This window comes from Adiantum capillus-veneris, chromosome 3 (genome assembly GCF_014529385.1).
Source record: "Adiantum capillus-veneris isolate H3 chromosome 3, ASM1452938v2, whole genome shotgun sequence".
NCBI lineage: Eukaryota > Viridiplantae > Streptophyta > Polypodiopsida > Polypodiales > Pteridaceae > Adiantum > Adiantum capillus-veneris.
The window spans coordinates 114,341,664-114,362,400 of NC_140933.1; the positions used below are offsets into that span (position 1 = coordinate 114,341,664).

The 20,737-nt window shown below is 42.1% G+C and overlaps 1 pseudogene; it reads left to right on the plus strand.

Annotated features, from left to right (window-relative positions):
- The first annotated feature begins 10,810 nt into the window (after positions 1-10,810).
- LOC147461521 (sm-like protein LSM1B pseudogene) lies at positions 10,811-12,095 on the plus strand (annotated as a pseudogene).
- The last annotated feature ends 8,642 nt before the right edge of the window (positions 12,096-20,737 follow it).

A 20,737-nucleotide genomic window follows, 5' to 3' on the forward strand; every position in this document is an offset into this window, starting at 1 on the left:
GATAGCTACCAGCACTATTCTGGTAGCTACCAATGCCATCCTGGTAGCTGGCTAACTGAGAGCTACCAAGATGACATAGGGGCCACCAATGCTATCCTAGTAGTAAGCAATCTAACAGTGGTGGTTAACAGAATAAAAGCCTCGCAACAACCTTTATCTAAAATATCTTCCTTCTCAGCATGTACCAACACCTTGAATTCTGTTCTTTACAATAAGAAATTAAGAACAAGTTTTCAAGTTACATGCGGGTCAGCATGACAATAGAAGCTACCAGGCAAGCACTAATAAGCTACCAGTACTACCAAATGCTATCCTAGTAGCTACCTTGCCCCTGCCATCATGGTAGCTACAGATGCTATCATCGTAGCTACCAATGTTATCCTGGTAGCTACCTTGTCACTTGCAAGACTTCCTTGGAAGAAATGCAGCTCATGGCAGAATGGCCGCTACCAATGCAATCCTCGTAGCCACCTTGTCACTTGCAAGACTTCCTCGGAAGAAATGCAGCTCATGGCAGAATGGCCGCTACCAATGCAATCCTCATTGCCACCTTGTCACTTGCAGGACTTCCTTGGCAGAATGGCAGCTCATGGAAGAATGGCAGCTACCAATGCAATCCTGGTAGCAACCTTGTCAATTGCAGGACTTCCTTGGTAGAATGGCAGCTCATGGCAGAATGGTAGCTACCACTATTATACTGGTAGCTACCAGGGTTGACAGTGAGAACTTCCTTGTCACCAGCAGGAGTTCGATGGTAAAACAGTAGCTAATGGAAGAATGGTAGCTACCTTGCCACCAGCAAGACTTCCATGGGAGAATAGTAGCTCATGGAAGAATGGTAGCCACAGCCATACTGGTAGCTAGTTGTACCAGGGTTAGCATGACAGCTGCCACTATGAGAGTGGTAGCTACCAGTATTGTACTAGTATCTACCAGTCTTGTATTAGTAGCTACAATTAGTAGGGTTCCCTTGATAACAGAAACACAAAAAAACAGATAAATTTAAGCTCAATACTACAAAATGCAGCAGGGTGTATACCATGGTCCATGCTTAAGGGCACTGATGAGGGTTTGGTGTCTGATTGCACTCCTTGGAAATTGGCATTCGTACTGTTGAGGATCACCAAAGACCGCATGGTATGCGAAATTGGTTGCATGCATCCCATCTCCATGCATGTTTCTTTGCTTGCAACAAGATGGCCAAAACAATACATGTGAAAGGCATGATTGCAGGGCAGCAAAAACATGCCAAGTGCATCATCGTCGTACATCATCAACCCACAAGCAGTGCAAAATTTGTCCAAAGGCAAGGTGCCCATATCCACAGGTGGAACTTTCGATGGAGGTGCAGACAACAAAACTGTACTTCTTTTGACCTACATGGTCTTCACAAAATCCATCCACGCTTGTGCACTCTGCTCCACTTCCTATGTAAAATCTCTCTCCTTTAGAGCACTATCCATAGCATCAAGTGGTGCCTTCTCCTCAACTACCACTTGCAATGTTTGGAGTGTTAGCGAAAACCTACCGACAGTATTTTTAAGCTGCTCCACCTTCATTGCATCCACAACATCGCCGCTACCTTCTGCCTTTAGTAATGCAGCCTCTGCATCTTTCAACTAGCCTCTGAGCTTTTCCACTAGGAGGTTGGCACCTTCATTTCGGTGCACATCAGCCTGAAGCAATTCCAGCTTCTTAAGAGCTTCATTATACTCTGACAATGCAAAAGAATGCTTGCTTACAACCATGTTGTAAACAGTATCTAACTCTATAAGAGACGGTGGACCAAATAAATTATTTTTCTACACATCATCCACTGTATCGATAGGAGTTTCCTGGGGTGACTCCAAATGATCTGGAGTCCTCGTCATTCACCGTGAATTGTTAGGGGCAGAGGAGGAACGGAAAGCTGCCCATCGCTGCTTCTTTGCATGTAATTTTCCTGGATCCATATTTGTGACAATACTTTTTGAAAACAAGGCCCAGTCAACCTGTCCCTTCAACTGCTCATATAGAAAGCCTCTAGCAAATCCTTTAGTCACCTCCATACCATAATTGCCAAGAGGTTCTTGATACACGGATGTGAACAATACATAAAACCTATTCTAGAGCTCTTGCTTCACATCTCTACATTTTACTTTGTTGCCCCTCTTTGGCACCTCCTTAAAGAATTTCAACCAATCTTTGTTGGTGAAATCTGCCTCAGGCAGTCGAGCATCCACTCAAGAGTTGGGGAGGTCATATACTTCATGTGCTTGAGGCTTTGTCACAAAAAAACTGTCTTCCTTTCAAATGGCACATATGGAGTGCATCAACGGCCTTTGCCCTATAAAATACAGGGAAAAACATAAGACTATAGTTGTTTCCATACGGCAAACGCATATGGGTATGGAAGTATGATTGGAGTATGATTCAACACTTAAGCTTGAAACATACACGACCATAAATTTACTGAAAACTTGTAACTTATGCATGGTGAGCATTTATAATATCACAATTTTACAGAAGTTTTCACATTAAACATCAATTGTTGCATTGAGCAGGAGCAGAAGCAAGCTGGGCATGTGCATGAATAGGTGGTACAACTACCTGTGTCCCAGATAGATAGCTACCATGTAACTACCACCTCGGTATTTCTTTGCTAAATGAACTTTTTGATTAGTAGCTGGCTAACATAATGCTACCAACTTGTTATGTTTTTTGCAGAATGTTGAATGCTACAATCTTGATGATCTCTGATGCACTTTCCCTATATTAAATGAGTGTTGCAGGTGCTAGTTACCACAATGATCGAGTATCACTGATTCATGCTTCTTCATAGCACAATGATTTGCAATCCATACGAGTATGGTCCCAACTATGCACAAGACATGAATGCATGTGCAGCCAACCAATTGAAGTTCAGTCAAAAATGCAATGTGCACAAATATATATGCTTGATTGCATGCATGCATGCATGCCTCTACACAGGTTTTCAATGCAAGCTTGAATGCATGCATGCATGCTCTACACGGGTTTTCAATGCAAGCTTGAATGCATGCACATTAGCGTATGGAGCTTGAATGCATCTACAAACATCTAGCCACTAACTTATGGAGCTTGAATGCATCTACAAACATCTAGCCTCTAACTTAGGTTTGCTTCAAAGCAAGCTTAAGAGAGCTTACATGGACCTTGGAAACAAGTTACAACAATAAATTGTATAGAGACAGCCAGCAACACTAAGATGCAGTAGTACCTCAGTGTTGGGGATTACACCATCTGCCATTTTTGAATGTTTCTTTGCTATAGGAGTGCAGGGCTTTGGTGAAGGAGTCAAGACAGGGGAGTCCGAGGGTGGATCAGGCGAGGGAGATGAATGACAGGCCCTCTTCTGCCTCCCAGTAATTGTGGCTGATTTTTCTTCAGCTGCAGGAGCTGCTTGGCCACCTGAGTTGCCCCCCCTCTGCAACCGCCGACGAGCAGGAGGCGTCATGATTGTGGAGTAACGTGCCCCCCCACACTACTTTCACACACACAGTTGAAACTGAAAAGATCATTTTTAAAGTTTTTAAATCCAGCTTGCTCAAGCCTTTTGATGAACAATTTTCAAATAAAACCTTATAAAATATTCTCAATGTTTACTCACCTAGCTACCAACCAGCCCACCCCCTTGCTACCACCCCCAAAAATGGGTAGCTAGTGTACCACCTATTCATGCATCCACCCTCCTACGGTTAACTACTCTTTAATCGACATTTTTTAATTAATGTTGGACAATCTAGTACTTACTTTAGCCCTAGCTCTTGTGTACTTCTCTTAGAGTCAACCTACTAGACCCTAACTCAATCATTTTATTGAGGTACTACACTTGTTCTAGTTGTCAATGTTACAATTCATTAATTTTTTTTGCATTTCCTAGAATATCATGTATGCATGTAATGGAAATGGCCTATGAACTTTGAGAGTAGCGGAATTAGGAAATTAGGTGAAGCACTTTTAAGAGATTACTTTGTGAGCATAGCGGGTGAACTTAATTGATGGTAGCAACATAAACATGGTACTTAGTTAACTTGGCATGAACAATACTTTTGCAAGAGAGAGAGTTTAGAGAACATGACAATAGTTGAGGACCGGATTATATGGAGCCGGTCCCCCCTCCAATAGGCATTTGTATTATAGTTTCTTCCATCAAGAGAAACTTGGTACAATACAATCTTTGTGTTCCTTGTGACCTTGGTGATGCAATGAAAATGGAAAGCTTCATGCATCACAAACAATAACATAACATAAACTTGAAGAAATCATTAACTATCCCAAGCCTCAGTCCCAAGGCCTCAAACACCTTCGAAGGTGGAGAGAGCTAGCGGGGAATGAGGATAGGGAAGAGGAAGAAGAAACATTCCATAGGAGAAAGAAGTAGTTCCTTCCTTATCATTACTCTTCTTGCTAGCATACATAATAGCATAATGATGGAGATGGAGAAGATGGAAAGCTTAAGCATTGAAGCATGACTTTTGGTTGGATTTGCATTCCATAGCCAAGAGTGTTGGTGTAGGCTTTCACTCTCACAATCTTGGAGAAGGAGGTGTTGGTGTAGGCTTTCACTCTCACAAGCTTGGAGAAGGAGGTGGTGTTGCTCAACTTTCAGCAAGTGAGAATGGTGTCTCCAATTATTGTGTGTGATGGTGTATATCCCCCTAGCACCCCTCTTTCTTGCTTTGGGCGAAAATTCTACTTACTACAAGCTCATTGGACCCCTCTCCCCTTAGCCAATCACATCCAGCATGCAGTCTAGCATATGGGTAGTCTTTTGACAAGTGTCCTCCTTACCCCTTAGAGAGAGAGATCTTGAAAATATCTAGATATTTTTTAGGTGGAAGTAAAAGCTCATTGGACCCCTCTTTAGCCCAGCCATTAGCATTCAAGCACCCATGTGGTTAAGCTTAGTGAGAGTTTGACATGTGTCCCATGTGCTCTTTTAGAATTGCCCTAACTTTGAGATTTTTATGCATAGGAAGTTTCTCAAGCAACTTCCTCATTAAGTGAGTAAGTTCTCTTTTTGACTGAAGCATCTTACCCCCCATGCATAGGAAGCTTCTCAAGCAACTTCCTCATTAAATGTGACAAGTACCTCAAGTACTTTAGTCATCAAGCATGACAAGTACCTTAGGTGAAGTTCCCACCTCAAGCACAACCCTAGATTTCCTAAGGTTCTCACCTCAAGCACAACCCTAGCTTGCCTAATTTTAGATCGGGTTCCCATTTTAACACTAACCATTGGAGGTCTTTAATGAAGCTTCATTAGTTAACCTTGCTCTTTGGCAGACCATCTCTCATTTGGGCCCCTTTACCATTGGACCCGTGTTGAGATAGATCTGTAAGCACATGTCTATATTCTAACCCTTGTTCCCGTTTATTATCCCATATTAAATGGGCAGTTTAATATATTTGATGACATTACCTCTCTCTTGAAATCATAGTCTCGTCCTCGACTATGAGGTAAAAGAGATAAAGTCATAGCCATTAGTCAATTTGTCTTAGTGGGTAGAGGATCCCTTTTTACCCTACGACATCATTCCAAGATAGATGACTAATCCATTTGGTGCTTGGGAGACATAGCTGCCGCAAGCATGTCTGCTCTTTAGTCCATTTCATCCTCCCAGGTAGAGTGACAAATTTTACATGGTGTTTGAGAGACGTCGTCATCCCAAACATGATTCTTAGTATGCATACTACTTAAATTTGTGCACAATAAAGAGACAATTAGTCTTATAAGACAAAAACATTAATCATTTGAAAGAAACATGTACATTTGGTTACTCTAATGCAGCATTGTAAGCGTTGTGACAAGGTTCATACTATCCTTAAGCTGGATTATTTGCATCCATCTAGCATCTTCAAAAGGATAATTTTTGAACTTAATAAGATACCGTTGGATAATCTTACCATGTCGTAGTACATGTCTTCATGCCGAAGAATAGCTTCGGGTTGTAGTACCTCTTCTTGATCTTCTATTTCGTGAGGGTCTTCAATAATTGGTTCATTTAGAGGTTCTCCTTTGTAGGGCTTGAGTAGGCTCACATGACAAGCATTGTGTATGAGCCAATGGTTAGGTAACTTGAGTTGATAAGCTACCTGATTGATTCGCTTCAAAATTTGAAAAGGACCATAGGATCTTTTTGCTAGTTTAGCATAATACTTTTGATGGCCTGTAGGGTTTTTGCCCGTCGTTTGCCTCAATAAACTTAAGTAAGATCCAATCATTTTCTTTGAACGTTAAGACCCTTCTATGCTTGTCAGCAGCAGCAGCTTTTTGGATTAGTTGGGAGATGGATATAGCCTCCTTAATCTTTTGAAAAGATGTTTGCAGGTCACGGCTATACTCATCGGCAGAGCGAAGATCTTCCCATGTACTTTGAGTAGCAAGGGACTTTTAGGTCTTCCTTCTATGATTTCAAAAGGTGCTTTTCCCGTAGAAGTATGGATAGTATTATTATACGCATACTCTACAAGAGGTAAGTACTTTTCCCATTGTGAGCGTTGATCTACTTCTGTGACATAGGTCTTTAGTAGATCAAGAATCGTAAGATTGGCTATCTCACTTTGGCCATCCGTTTGTGTATAGGCCGAAGAGAAATTCAATCTTGTACCTAGATTTTCAAAGAGACCTTTCCAAAAAGTACTAGTCATTCTACGATATCTATATGACACGATGGACGTTGGCAATCCATGGTGTTTGAAAATCTGTGATATGAAGAGAGTTGCCATTTGGTGTGCCTCAATAGTCTTCTTGACAGGGATAAAATGTGCTTGCTTGCTAACCTGTCGACTATTGTCCATATTCCCGTATTCCCATGGATAGATTTTGGTAATCCAAAGATAAAATCCATGGATATACTCTCCTATGGTGAATTACGAATTGGCAAGCTGGAGTAATCCGGGTTGCTTCCCTCTATCATGCTTGGTCTTTTGGCATACTACACATTTTGAAACATAGTCTTATATGTCCACTTTCATGGTAGGCCAATAAAAGTACGTCTCTACTGCTCGAAGAGTAGGTTGAATGCCTCTATGCCCCGCATAGGGAGGAGCGTGGGATTCATACATGACTTTCTCACGAAGGGAGTGGGTAACACATAGCCTATTGCCATGGAGAATGTAACTATCCTTCAAGGTGAATGGTTCCTCTGTCTTCCCCAAAGCAAGGACTGACATTATGTCTTTAAAATCAGGGTCAGTAGCATACTCATCTATCATAGATGAGTATATGTCTTTAAAATCAGGGTGAGTAGCATAGTCATCTATCATAGAAGATATATCATTGTGAGTTGCTATTGACACAACATTAACTTTTGGTCATCGCGAAAGTGCATCAGCCACTTGATTGTGCTTACCAGCAATGTGAGCAATGTGAAAATTAAATTGTGAAAGAAAATTTTCCCACCTCATTTGTTTGTCGGAAAGCTTTGTTTGCGTCATGAAGTACTTGAGACTTTGATGGTCTGTTCGTAAGATGAATGGAGTCCCCAATAGATAGTGCTTCCATGTGTCTAAGGCATGTAGAACAGCTAACATCTCTTTCTCATAAATGCCTAAGACCCGTTCATCCGTGTTGAGCCTTCGGCTCTCATAGGCTATGGCATGCCCTTCTTGAAGCAAGATTGATCCAAGGCAATCACCACAAGCATCACATTGGACCTCAAATGGCTTTGAGAGATCCGGAAGCATAAGGACTGGTTGGGAGATAGCTTCTCTTTGAGCTTGTCAAAAGCACTTTGCTCCTTAGCGGTCCATGAATACTTAACGTTTTTGTTTGTTAAGTCATGTAATGGTCCTGCTATTTGAGAGAATTTTGCTATGAAGCGTCTATAGTATGTACACATACCAATAAAGCTTCTTAGCTCATGTAGATTCCTTGGATTAGGCCATGCTTTTATTACCTCCAACTTTGATGGATCCATACGGATACCATCTCGAGAGATAATATGACCTAAGTATTGAATCTCTTGAAGGAAAAATTCACTTTTCTTTTGATTGAGAAAAAGCTTATTCTCCCTTAATGCTTGAAAAATCACTTGGAGATGTTGCTTGTGCTCCTCCAAGGAATTGGAGTAGATCTCGGGGGATTCACTCTATATACAAAATTGGACGCCACCTGCGAGTAGGAAAATTTGATAAAACCCCTATATACGACTCATATTAGGGAATATAACCCCCCTTTCTATGCTTATACGACAATCAATGAAAAAAACTATCATACCCCTATCTTACATATAAAATTTAGGTCTCACATGATCTAACTGAGTAAAACTAGTCAAAGAGTGTGTATCATAGTGGCTCGCACGTACTAAGGAACCACTTCTATTGATAACTAGATGTATCCTAAATGCATCTTAGTTTGACTTTCAAACTATGTGCTCGATCAGCCTGTACTCAGTCTACTCATCCAATTTTGACCCATCCAAAGTTGGTGTAAATCAACCCTTAAACTGCTCCAAATCAGCCCTTATCTATGACCGGCTTGATGAAAAATTTGATGTGTGACCTGATTAAAAAATTCCCCAAAATTTATCCAAGTTCTAGTGCAGACCGATGACCAATCGTTTTACAAGTAATCAACCCAAGTCAATCCACCCCCCTTCAAATATGATACCCCCCTCCCTTATTTTTAAGCTTGGGAGACAAATTATTGGGGGCCTGCCCCTAGCTTGTACGCTTATGTGACTTGTAAAAAAAAACCCCTCCCCTGCACTTACGTGGTGTGATAAGTTTTCCATGGTGAATCCCACGGGGAGTAGATGATGATATCATCAAAGAACACTCCAGTGAGTTTGCGGTAGGGTCTAAACTTTTTCTCCATTAATCGATTGAATGTAGCTGGTGCATTAGTCAAGCCAAAAGGCATGACTAGAGTTGTACGAAACTCCATCTTTAGGATATCTTCATTCACGATCCTTATTTGATGGTAGCCACTTTTAAGGTCAATCCTACTGAAGTAGGTAGAGCCTTGTAGCTTATCAAACAAGTCGTCTACTCGGGGTACGGGAAATCTGTTTTTGATAGTGATATGATTTAGTGCTACATCCCATGCTTCTCTTACCTTTTGTAGCTCTTGTTTCTTCATCTTGAGTTGCATGGGCATGAGAGCTTCACTAATACAAATTTTTGTACCCTTTTGGAACGAGTTTGTGTCAACGTCTATCGCATGTGTCAATGCAAGGGACTTGCCATACACTATGTGCGAGCCACAAATGGCTGCAAGCACACAACCAGACTAATCTAGAAAGTTCAAGAGAGCAAGGGTGTGTCACTCACCACCCTATGCTTGCCTTTGTGGAGGATTCCTCGCCGTGAACAAGAGGGAGCTACCAGCGTGCCGTGATCAACCGCCTTGCCGCCATCGTGCCATCATCGCAATGCTTGATCTCTCTCTCTCTCTCTCTCTCTCTCTCTCTCTCTCTCTCATGCATACACACACACAAGGAGATGAAGAAGAAGATGGAGATGGAGCAAGAGAACACTTTAATTGCACAAATGAGAGAATCAGGTTTTTAGGTTTAGATTGACTTTTATATGGGCTTGCTCGTTCACATTTGGGCGCCCATACTTAGCCAATCTTACCCAAACATTATAGTTTTAGAGTGCGCCTCTCATCGACGATCACTCTTACCCTTTTTCTATTGGAAGCTCGCTCCCTGACTCAACACAATGTAATGTTTGTGGATGTTTACTGGGCCGACGCCCATTTGCCAAGGTCAGGACCAAGCCATAGGGGGCGTTGGGCAGCCCTCAAGCCTCATAATCGCCCGGTTTTGACTTCACTGTCTCATGTCATATCTTAGACACCAAGCGATAGGGAGATTTAGGCAATCCCCAAGCCTCCTATTCGCCTAGTATTGACTTCACTTTTGTATGTCATATCTTCGACACCAAGGTCAACACCAAGTGATAGGGAGCTTTAGGCAATCCCTAAGCCTCCTATTCGCCTAGTATTGACTCAACTAGCTCTTGTAATGTCTTTAATCCCAAGGTCAACACCAAGAGATAGGGCGGTTTAGGCAATCCCCAAGCCTCCTATTCGCCTAGTAGTGACTCAACTACCTGACTTGTCGGTTAACATGCCCCCCTTCCTCATGTAGATTCCGTCCTCGGATATAACAATGCAACATCGAGATCCACGATAGGAGTACCTATAGCAGAAGAAAAACAACATTCTGAAAGCTCAAAGGCAACATGTGCAGGCGTGCAATAAGTGAGATGCATTGTCATCAAATATCTAATATCTAACCAACCCAAATGATTTTCTCATATTAAACTGATCATTTAATATGGGATAATAAACAGGAAAAAGGGTTAGAATATAGACATGTGCTTACAGATCTATCTCAACACGGGGCCAATGGTAAAGGGGCCCAACTGAGAGATGGTCTGCCAAAGAGCAAGGTTAACTAATGAAGCTTAAAAGACTTTAGGGTTAGCTTCATTAAAGACCTCCAATGGTTGGTGTTAAAAGTCCTTTTGACCTTAAGAAAGCTAGGGTTGTGCTTGAGGTGAGAACCTTAGGCAAGCTAAGGCTGTGCTTGAGGTGGGAACCCAATCTAAACTTAGGTGTATCCTCCCCATGTTTTCATAGTAGCCACCTCAATCTTATAAGTGACACGTGTCACAATTGTTTTATAAATTCATCCAACCATCTTCCTTCCCCCTCCCTTTGTAAAACTTGATACCCTCTTCGTCAAAAGAGTTTCTTTTTATGCCCGTTTTCTTGATCCCACGGGTCACCCTGTTCAGCTCTCTCATGCCAGATTTTCTTGCTCCGCTTGCAACTATGGTGGAAACCATAACTCTCACAGCAACTTTGAAGGGTCTTAGTGACTGGTTGAAAACCATTGCCTACCCCATTTTTGTTTGGTCGCTTACCAAAGATGATAGCTTTGGCTACACCAAGAAGCATCTGACAGGTCAATAGAACTTGATTCTACTGAACCCAATTTTTCCGCTGCTCCCAAATTGCTAGATTTTGCTTGTGCAGCCACACTTGCCTCCGATCTTCTCAAGGGTAAGATGAGTTGGTGATCGGCTCTTGTCTCTGCTGCACAGAGTGCCGAACGTGAAAAAGGGAGCTGGTGGACTCTATGGCGGCCTTAATAAAGCCGTCGATGCAAGTCGGGCAGATGAGCTCTCACTCCCTTTCACCACTGCTTGAGCAGGGTGTTGCTTTGATCCCTGCGTTGCACTGGTGGCACCAGTTCATGGGCAACTTTCTTCAAGATGTTGTTATCTCCTCTGACGAGTAGTTTGCTCCCTCTGAAAGATGGGATGGAGAATTGTGTTTGTAAGATCTCAGTTTCTTCAAGGCAAGCAATACGAGGCACGTCAAATCGCCAAGCAGCTTGTCCAAATCGTAGAACTAAGGCTTCATTATCCTCAATTTGGACTTGAATGTCTTCCACCTTGTACCCTGTGAGTAATTCATGGAATTGTACCTTGTTAGTATGATAATTTCGGACATACCAAGGCACTTGAAAACGGAAGTGAGTGCGGAAAATAGATGCAAATGCACTTCATCCTTATTATTTCCTCAATAATGTGTGGATGGAAGCTTCTCCAAAGTGAAGTAGAAACAATATCAACAACCAAAACTATAGTATTTCCTACCGTGAACTGAAGTCAAAGTTGATCATGTGCATTGTGTTTGATCATGTAGTTTTAGCTGATAATGTATCGATATAAAATGCTTATTGTCCAGATCCCTTCTTTGGTACTTTGCTTGCAGATAAACTTGACAAGAAATTATTGGCTATTTTACGAGATGGACGGAAGCTGACAAGAATTCTTAGGTCATTTGAACAATTTACAAATGTTGTCATTGAAGGTGCATTAGAGAGGATCATTGTTGGGGAGCAGTATTGTGATGTTTCTCTTGGGCTTTACATAATTTGCAAAGAAAATGTGGTGCTAACTGTGAAGTGAACTCAACTAGCGCTGAATTGCCACCACATATGCAGAGAGTAAGCCGTAATATGATTGAGCAGGCCCTCAAAGCGGAGAAAGAAGCAACTGAACTCAAAGGTTCAATGAGGAAACAAATGGAATTTCTAGATTTGGATTAAATGCTCGACTGGTACATAGACAAGACGGATTCTTTGAGGTTCAAAATAATATTTGCTAATATACATCGGATCAATCTTCATCAAGAACGTGCTTAATCAATTTCTGGTTTTAAAGCCTTTTGGCTCGCTTGTTTTAATAGCGAAAAGCACGTTTGAATACAAGTGAAGGGGGTGGTATTTCAATAGGTAACTTTTGTCTGTGGGGAGGGGTGGAGGGTAATACGAGAGAGAGAGAGAGAGAGAGAGAGAGAGAGAGAGAGAGAGAGAGGAGAATATATATATGTATGTGTATATATATTTATAAATACACAAGTAAGCACACACCTACACACATATACATATACATATACATACATACATACATATATATATATATATATATATATATATATATATATATATATATATAGAGAGAGAGAGAGAGAGATTAAGAAAAAAGCTCGTTCAAAAAATTGATTTTGGAGCAAAGCAAGCTTTTTTTTTTATTGCTCAATTGAGCAAAAATTTGAAAACAGCTACCTCCAGACCTTTCTCCAAAAGCTCCCTCAAAACCTCAACTCCTATCTATCAACTCTCTCTCTCTCTCTGTCTCTCTCTCTCTCTCTCTCTCTCTCTCTCTCTCTCTCTCTCTCTCTCTCTCTCTCTCTCTCGCTTGCTCGCATGTCACATTGAGGGGGCCGCCTCAGTCTTTGTTTACTTGCATCCATCCAAGGAGAAGTGACATTGGGCCTTAACCAAAACCTTGCCCATTTGAGCTAGCTAATGGTTGGGCATAGGTCAAATGGTAAGGTCTTCGCGCAAATTGTAATGCTCGTTAGAGTCCAATGCATGTATTGTCACTTCTTGTGATACTCTTTGTAGGGCCGAAGCCTTGGAAATCTGACCAAGGGTGTTCCCCCGCCCACCTTACACATTTTTGAGGCCATCTTTTGCCTTTTGCTTGTCAAATAGCAGTGTGCCAGCTTGGCATGGCCATCATATGCCTACCTCTGTGTGACATCTATCGAGTTTTCATAAAAAGCCTTTAAATAGTTACAATGCACCTGCTACGTTTTTGGTTGTTAATTGTGAATGTTATTTTTGCAATCTGGAAAAACTACAATTTTTTACAAGGTTTAGTTACAAAATTTGGAAAAAACTACAAAGTTTTGGCAAAAAACTGTAGCTTTCAATAGCTTGATTTTTCCTATTTGTTTGTTGGAAAAATGTCATTTGGGAACATTGCACCCACCTCATTCATGCTCATCTACCTTTCGCTTTTGCCTTCCCACTCTCAAATGGTGTATGAGTCCAAGAATGACACTTTCACCGATCTTGACAAGATTCAAGTGCCATTGTTTCACTATCAAGATTGACAAAAGTTAGAGAGGTACAAGCCTTCATAGGCCATTGTGAGTACTATAGAAGATTCATCTATATGTACGCAGTCATCACCAAACCTCTCTATGATCTTATCACAAAATTTGAGTGGACCGGAGAATATGAAGAAACATTTCACTTATTGAAGCAGAGATTGATTTTTGCTCCAATTTCTAAAATCTCTTGATTGGGCGAAGATATTCCATGTCCATGTCGATGCATCAACATATGCTATAGGATGTATTTTAGCACAAATTGGAGAGAGCAATGTGGATTCTCCAATTTGTTACTCTAGTAGAGGACATCTTAATAATGCAAATAACAATTACACGACAACGGAGAGAGATGGGTTAGGAGTGGTCTATGCTGTGAAAAAGTTCAGACACTACCTTCTCGCTAACAAGCTTGTATTCTTTGTGGATGATCAAGCACTATTATACTTGGTGAACATTCCCTGCAATACATAACATATTGTTTAATGGTTTATTATATTGCTTGAGTTTGATTTCATCATATTAGTAAAAGAGGGAACCACACACCAATGGGCTGACAATTTGTCTAGAGTAACTCATGGGGAGGCACCTAAGGGAGTTGATGATGACATGCCAGACTCTTATTTATTCAATATTGAGATGCTGCTAATGTGGAGTGAGCATGTCATATCTTTTCTCATGGCATTTGATCACCAAAGATTGAAAGGTAGCCCCATTAATCAATCATTGATCAAAGTAGAACACTAGTGCTAATAGCTGGAAGCCTATACAACAACAAGATGATGGTATATTGAGGCTATGTATAGAGCCAACACAGAGAAAGGTACACTTGAGCCAAGCTCATGTATACACCACCGGAATACACAATGGGAAACCACAAACATTTCAAAGATTAATGAGACTTGGTGTAAACTAGCCTAAAATGCAGAGAAGTGTTCATTACTACATTAGTTCATGAAAAATTTGTGCAGGTTAGGCACCTATGGAACATGCAATATTGTTCAGAGTAGCACTTGCATCTTAGTGGACTTTTTACATTGTGTATTACCGAACCAAAGGAATTTTACTAGTGGGGTTAAGTAGATGGAGAATGAAATCCATTCAAACTAAAGGGAAAGTATGATCAATTGCAAATCAGTACCACGAAATATGAATACATTTTGATTCTTGAGCAAGCACATCTTGGACAAGCAGGCGGATATTTTTTTGCAGATAGAACCCCGAAAACAGATCTTGTTGTTGCAGGATATAGAAGCATATGTGAAGAGATGTGACAAATGTCAACAAATGAAAGCACCTTTGCGGAGCGACAAAATGCCTTTACAAGCTATGATGAAAGCAAGGGATTTTGCCAAGTTTGACAATGACATTATCAGACCGATGACACCCCCCGCATATCATACGAATGCTCAATATATCATTGTGGCCACATGTTATATAACCAAATAGGTTGAAGCTAGGGCGACACATACAAAGGATGCAAAAACGACAGCATAATTCTTTTGCAAAAACATCTTTACAAGATATGGGCAAAATAGTGAGCGACAGAGAGACTCACTTCCTGAATGATTGAATTCTTGTTGAATGAGGGAATAAAAGACAAAGAGACATGACAAAAAGGACAAATACATGAAGAACAGTTGTAGCCAAAGGGATGGTGATTGCAAGCCCACTCACAAAGAGCATGACGATCACAAAGATAGAGACAATGGATGAACAAAGGCATTGCGATGATAGAAGCCTTTGCTCTTCCAAGGGCATCAACCATACACAACGTTCTCTCTCCCTCCCTAAATTCTTGGTTTTTTTTTTGGGCATTTACAAGCTCATTCACACTCGCATTGTAGCATTTGAGTTTGGCCCCATGGTTGTACATCCGGCAACATACGGTGCGCCCTCCAGATTTCAACTATGCATCACTTGTAGGGACCAATGGAGCCTTCTTTGGATTCTCTGGATCCAAGGTGTGCTTCACACAAACATCCACCAAATTCCCCTACGATGTACTTACGATGTGCTGCATTGTTGGGCACCATTGGTGATCCTTGCTCGGCCTCGTTCACGTTCATTGGCTTTTGGGGTGTTATTGATGATGATTATTGAAATCTAGAGATCTACAAATCCCACTCAAACAAATGGGAAATTTGTGAGCCACGTTTCTTGATGGCATCTCATCCTACTGGATGTCCTCATTTTCTATGTGCAATATGGATCTTGTTTGAGAATAAAATTGCTCAAAGAGAGTATTTTCCAATCATGGGATGAGTGAAACCCCACACAATCTCATCGCATCACACTCTGAAATAAAGGAGCTGCAGGATAATCTCTTGGAGAAGGCATCTTGCTTATTTTTGGAGTCATAGGAGCTACAAATGAGAGACCCTCCGCTTATGTGTGATGCTATTCAAAACATGTGCACCCAAAATCTTTACATTTCTTCATCATTGTTCATCTGTGTCTACTTCACCTGCCTCTGCTCTCACTCTTTAAGGACACAACTGATAAAATAGGACTCGCAAGCTTAAAATGTGTATTGGCTCAGGCAAGCTTGTGTGTGTATATAGCAAGCAATATTATAAGGGGTATCCCATTTGCATGTGCGACCTCATCTACGGGGGAGAGAGAGGGACCATCCTAGAAGCTATGTCACCTCAAGGAACTCCTCAAACCTATGAAAATTAGCCTCTCGACCCTCCAAAACCATGCCCAGTTCATCAGTAAACTCAACATTTAAAAGCTCCTCTCCCTGACTTGGCAAGTGTAATCCAACCTCTTGACAAGTCAAAAACTTACTCATGACCTCAGTATAGAAAAGGAACAAGGAGGGGGCAAGAGGTCATCCTTGTCATATTGACCTTGTAATCATGGAGTGTTCTACTCTTTCCATTGCCAATAGCACCTCGCTATACGCACGCTTGTAGAGATTTGACACCCAATAATCCAAGCATCTGAAAAGCCCATCCTGTGCATAGTGCCCTCAAGGAATCCCCAATCAACTCTCTCATAGGCCTTCTTAAAGTTAAGAAGGAGCACCACAAGATCCTCTCTTTGGCAACGAGCAAGTTCACTTGCCTCCTAGAAGGTGAAAATTCTGTCAAAGTATCCTATGCTACTTGAAAAAATCTGTTTGTGTCTCGTGTATGATGCTTTCAAGTAGTGGCTAAATTCTCGTCTATGTCTTGTGTATGATGCTCTCAAATAGTGGCTAGATTCTTAAATTGAGAGCCGTTGCTAGTATTCTATAGTTTGAATTGATAATAGTGATGGGTCGTCAGTGCCAAATCTCATCCAAAGAGGTCCCCTCCTTGGGAATAAGAGAAATCAAGCCATCACTCAAGCTATCCGGTATCTCACAAGTGTGTAGAATGTGCTAGTGTGCACTACATAAGTCTTGACCAACAAGCTATGATTACTACAAGAAGAATTTGGGAGTCAAACCATCCTCCCCTGTCAATTACCATGGTGGAGTGCCCTGAGAACCATCGTGCGTGAAGAAAAATAACTCGCCGGAAACCAAAATTTTCACGCCCAGTCTCGAGCCTAAGCCGCAATATTATAGGCCAGCCGGCGGCCGGAAAATGGTCAGAAAACGACCGTTCGGTTGGCCGGTAGTCAATGACCGGTGGCCGGTGGTCGAAAGTCAATGGCCGGTGGCCGAATTCAAAGGGGTGAACTGTCACCCCACATGTACACATTCAAAGCAAAGAAGACAATGGAGCATAATAGCCAAAGAAGAACCGAGAAGCACCCCCAAAGCGATCCATCAAACCACAAAAGTTAGCAAGTTCCATTGCACCAGAGAAGACCGCAACAAAGAAACCCACATCAGAACCTTCAAAGGCCACACCATGAGCAAAGCCACACCAGTCAAGCATTGCAGACAATAGACACCAGTAACATATCCCAGACAAACACAAGCCGACCACGCATCGAACACCTCTTGAGACCTTCTTCTTCATATGGCAGTCCTTGCATCAAGAAGGGATCAAATTGCATGGCTCGCTGGGAAAGACCAACCAAGATGAGCGGTTCATCGAGATAGGCCGTACATGTACCACCATGGAGCTCCCACCCCACCCAAGGACACTTCTAGAGCATCGCAAGCTACCTCCACCCAAAAGTAGCCCTAAGATTCCCTCTCGGAGAGAGGAGGCGGCCTTCCCACTTGCAATTCCAAAAAGAGGTTAGGTCTCTGCACCTGAAATAGTGGCAACAAGATACTTACCCAAGAGCCCATCCCCAGGGATCCTTTGCTTTGTGGACCTTCCCATCCTCACACATTGCTTCCCATCCTCACACATTGCCCAAACCCTAGATACAAAGCACCCTTGGCTTGGAGGAATACACCTCTTTTTTTTTTTTAAAGCAAGTATACCCAAATTTTTCAACAATTAAAGTACGTGAAGAAGTAACGGTGGACTTCTTACAACATGAACTTGCCATATCCAATGGCGAATTAGTAAAGAAAGAAAAGAATAAGGCCAAGGTCCTATTTAATCCAATCCAATACATTCAAAAGAATGGAAATAGGTTCACAAGTTGGGCTCATAAAACCATACTATCACCAGTCAAACCCATACATTTTCGTAACCATAACCTGGAGGATGCATGCAAGGCCATCTACACATTCATTAATTCGTTTTGCAAAAATGGCTTTCAGAGGGAGAAATTATGGAGGATTATTAGGAACTATTGAAGGGATTGCCAAATTTCTTCATATGTGTGGGACCCAACCAATCTCTTATAGAGAGTACTAATTGGTGGGCAGTAGGTCTTGAATGATCTTAGAGAGGGTAAAATTTAGTGGATTAGGACACCATTGGGGGCTTAGAGGGGTGGGGGCCTAGCCTCAGGACTAAGTGGCACGGACATGGGAGGGTGGGATCTACGGCCGGGAGATTGTTGGCCGTAGATCCCAATGGCGGCGCCGAAAGTAATCTAGGGTACCCTAGATTACTTTTGGCTGCCGCCCTTATGCATACATGTTTTAAGTAAATTACGGCCCCCACGTTTCACAACGCGCTCATGGCATAGTGGTTAGGGTATCCGCCTCTAGATTACTTTCAAAACTCGGGTACCCTAGATTACTTTTTACAAAAGTAATCTAGAGTACCCGCATTCCAGATCTACGGCCCTCAATCCCCTGGCCGTAGATCCCACCCTCCCATGCCCGTGCCATTTAGTCCTGAGGGGGGCCTAGTGCCCCCCAAAACACTTTGAGACTTGTGTCAGATGGATCACCCCCCCCCCCCCCCCCCCCCACACACACACACACATTATGCACCTATGCCCACAGTAATGCTCCCTTGCCATCAATCTAGGTGGGGCAATACCCTTTCAAAATGGGGAGAGAGAAAAAGTTTATAGAGAAAATCAAAATCCATATTGCATTATTGCAATGATTTATGCCATATTACATAGAAATGCAATGCTACAAGGAGAGTAGGAACACATCCCCTTATCCATGCCATTATTGAAGCTAACGAGGTTTTCTTTCCAATGATGGTCCACATTTCCATGACTTCAAACATAGTGATGCACATTAGCAAATGGTTGCATGTATACCCAAGCACCTTTGATAAATGTTTGTGGCACCCATTCACGATGCACACCTCTTGTGTTGTGAGCTCACCCTTTGGCCACCTTTAGGGAGTAGAGCTTGCCATGTGTGAGTAACGGAAAATAAGAGAAGGAGGAGGACCTTGCTTGGTTCTCCAAGGTAGGTGGGACAAGGGGGACGAGATTTCTTCGTGTGGCAATGGGAGGTGGGAGGGGAAGAGAAAGGGGAGGAGTTTGGTTGATGTTGCAATGTAGGTAGGAGAAGGTGGATAAATTTCCTTGGTGTGGCAATGCGAGATAGTAATGGCCATTCGCAAATGGTTGCATGTATACCCAAGCACCTTTGATAAACGTTTGTGGCACCCATTCACTATGCACACCTCTTTTGTTGTGAGCTGACCCTTTGGCCACCTTAGGGAGTAGAGCTTGCCATGTGTGAGTAAAGGAAAATAAGAGGAGGAGGCGGACCTTGCCAGCAACACTAAGATGCAGTAGTACCTCAGTGTTGGGGGTTACAACATCTGCCATTTTTTAATGTTTCTTTGCTATAGGAGTGCAGGGCTTTGGTGAAGGAGTCAAGACGTTCTTCTTTCTCTTTCTAGCAGGGGAGTCCGAGGGTGGATCAGGCGAGGGAGATTAATGACAGGCCCTCTTCCGCCTCCCAGTAATTGTGGATGATTTTTCTTCAGCTGTGCAGGAGCTGCTTGGCCACCTGAGTTGCCCCCTCTCTGCAACCGTCGACGAGCAGGAGGCGTCATGATTGTGGAGTAAGGTGGCCCCCCCGCACTACTTTCACACACACAGTTGAAACTGAAAAGATAATTTTTAAATTTTTTAAATCCAGCTCGCTACTCAAGCCTTTTGATGAACAATTTTCAAATAAAACCTTATAAAATATTCTCAATGTTTACTCACCTAGCTACCAACCAGCCCACCCCCTAGCTACCACCCCCAAAAATGGGTAGCTAGTGTACCACCTATTCATGCATCCACCCTCCTAGGGATAACTACTCTTTAATCGACATTTTTTAATTAATGTTGGACAATCTAGTACTTACTTTAGCCCTAGCCCTTGTGTACTTCTCTTAGAGTCAACCTAATAGACCCTAACTCAATTGCATTTTATTGAGGTACTACGCTTATTATAGTTGGCAATGTTACAATTCAGTAATTTTTTTTGCATTTCCTAGAATATCATGTATGCATGTAATGGAAATGGCCTATGAACTTTGAGAGTAGCGGAATTATGAAATAAGGTGAAGCACTTTTAAGAGATTACTTTGTGAGCGTAGCGGGTGAACTTAATTGATGGTAGCAACATAAACATGGTACCTAGTTAACTTGGCATAAACAATACTTTTGCAAGAGAGAGAGTTTAGACAACATGACAATAGTTGAGGACCGGATTATATGGAGCCGGTCCCCCCTCCAATAGGCATTTGTATTATAGTTTCTTCCATCCAGAGAGACTTGGTACAATACAATCTTTGTGCTCCTTGTGACCTTGGTGATGCAATGAAAATGGAAAGCTTCATGCATCACAAACAATAACATAAGCATTGAAGCATGACTCTTGGTTCAATTTGCATTTCATAGCCAAGAGTGTTGGTGTAGGCTTTCACTCTCACAAGCTTGGAGAAGGAGGTGGTGTTCCTCAACTTTCACCAAGTGAGAATGGTGTCTCCAATTATTGTGTGTGATGGTGTATCCCCCCCTAGCACCCCCCTTTCT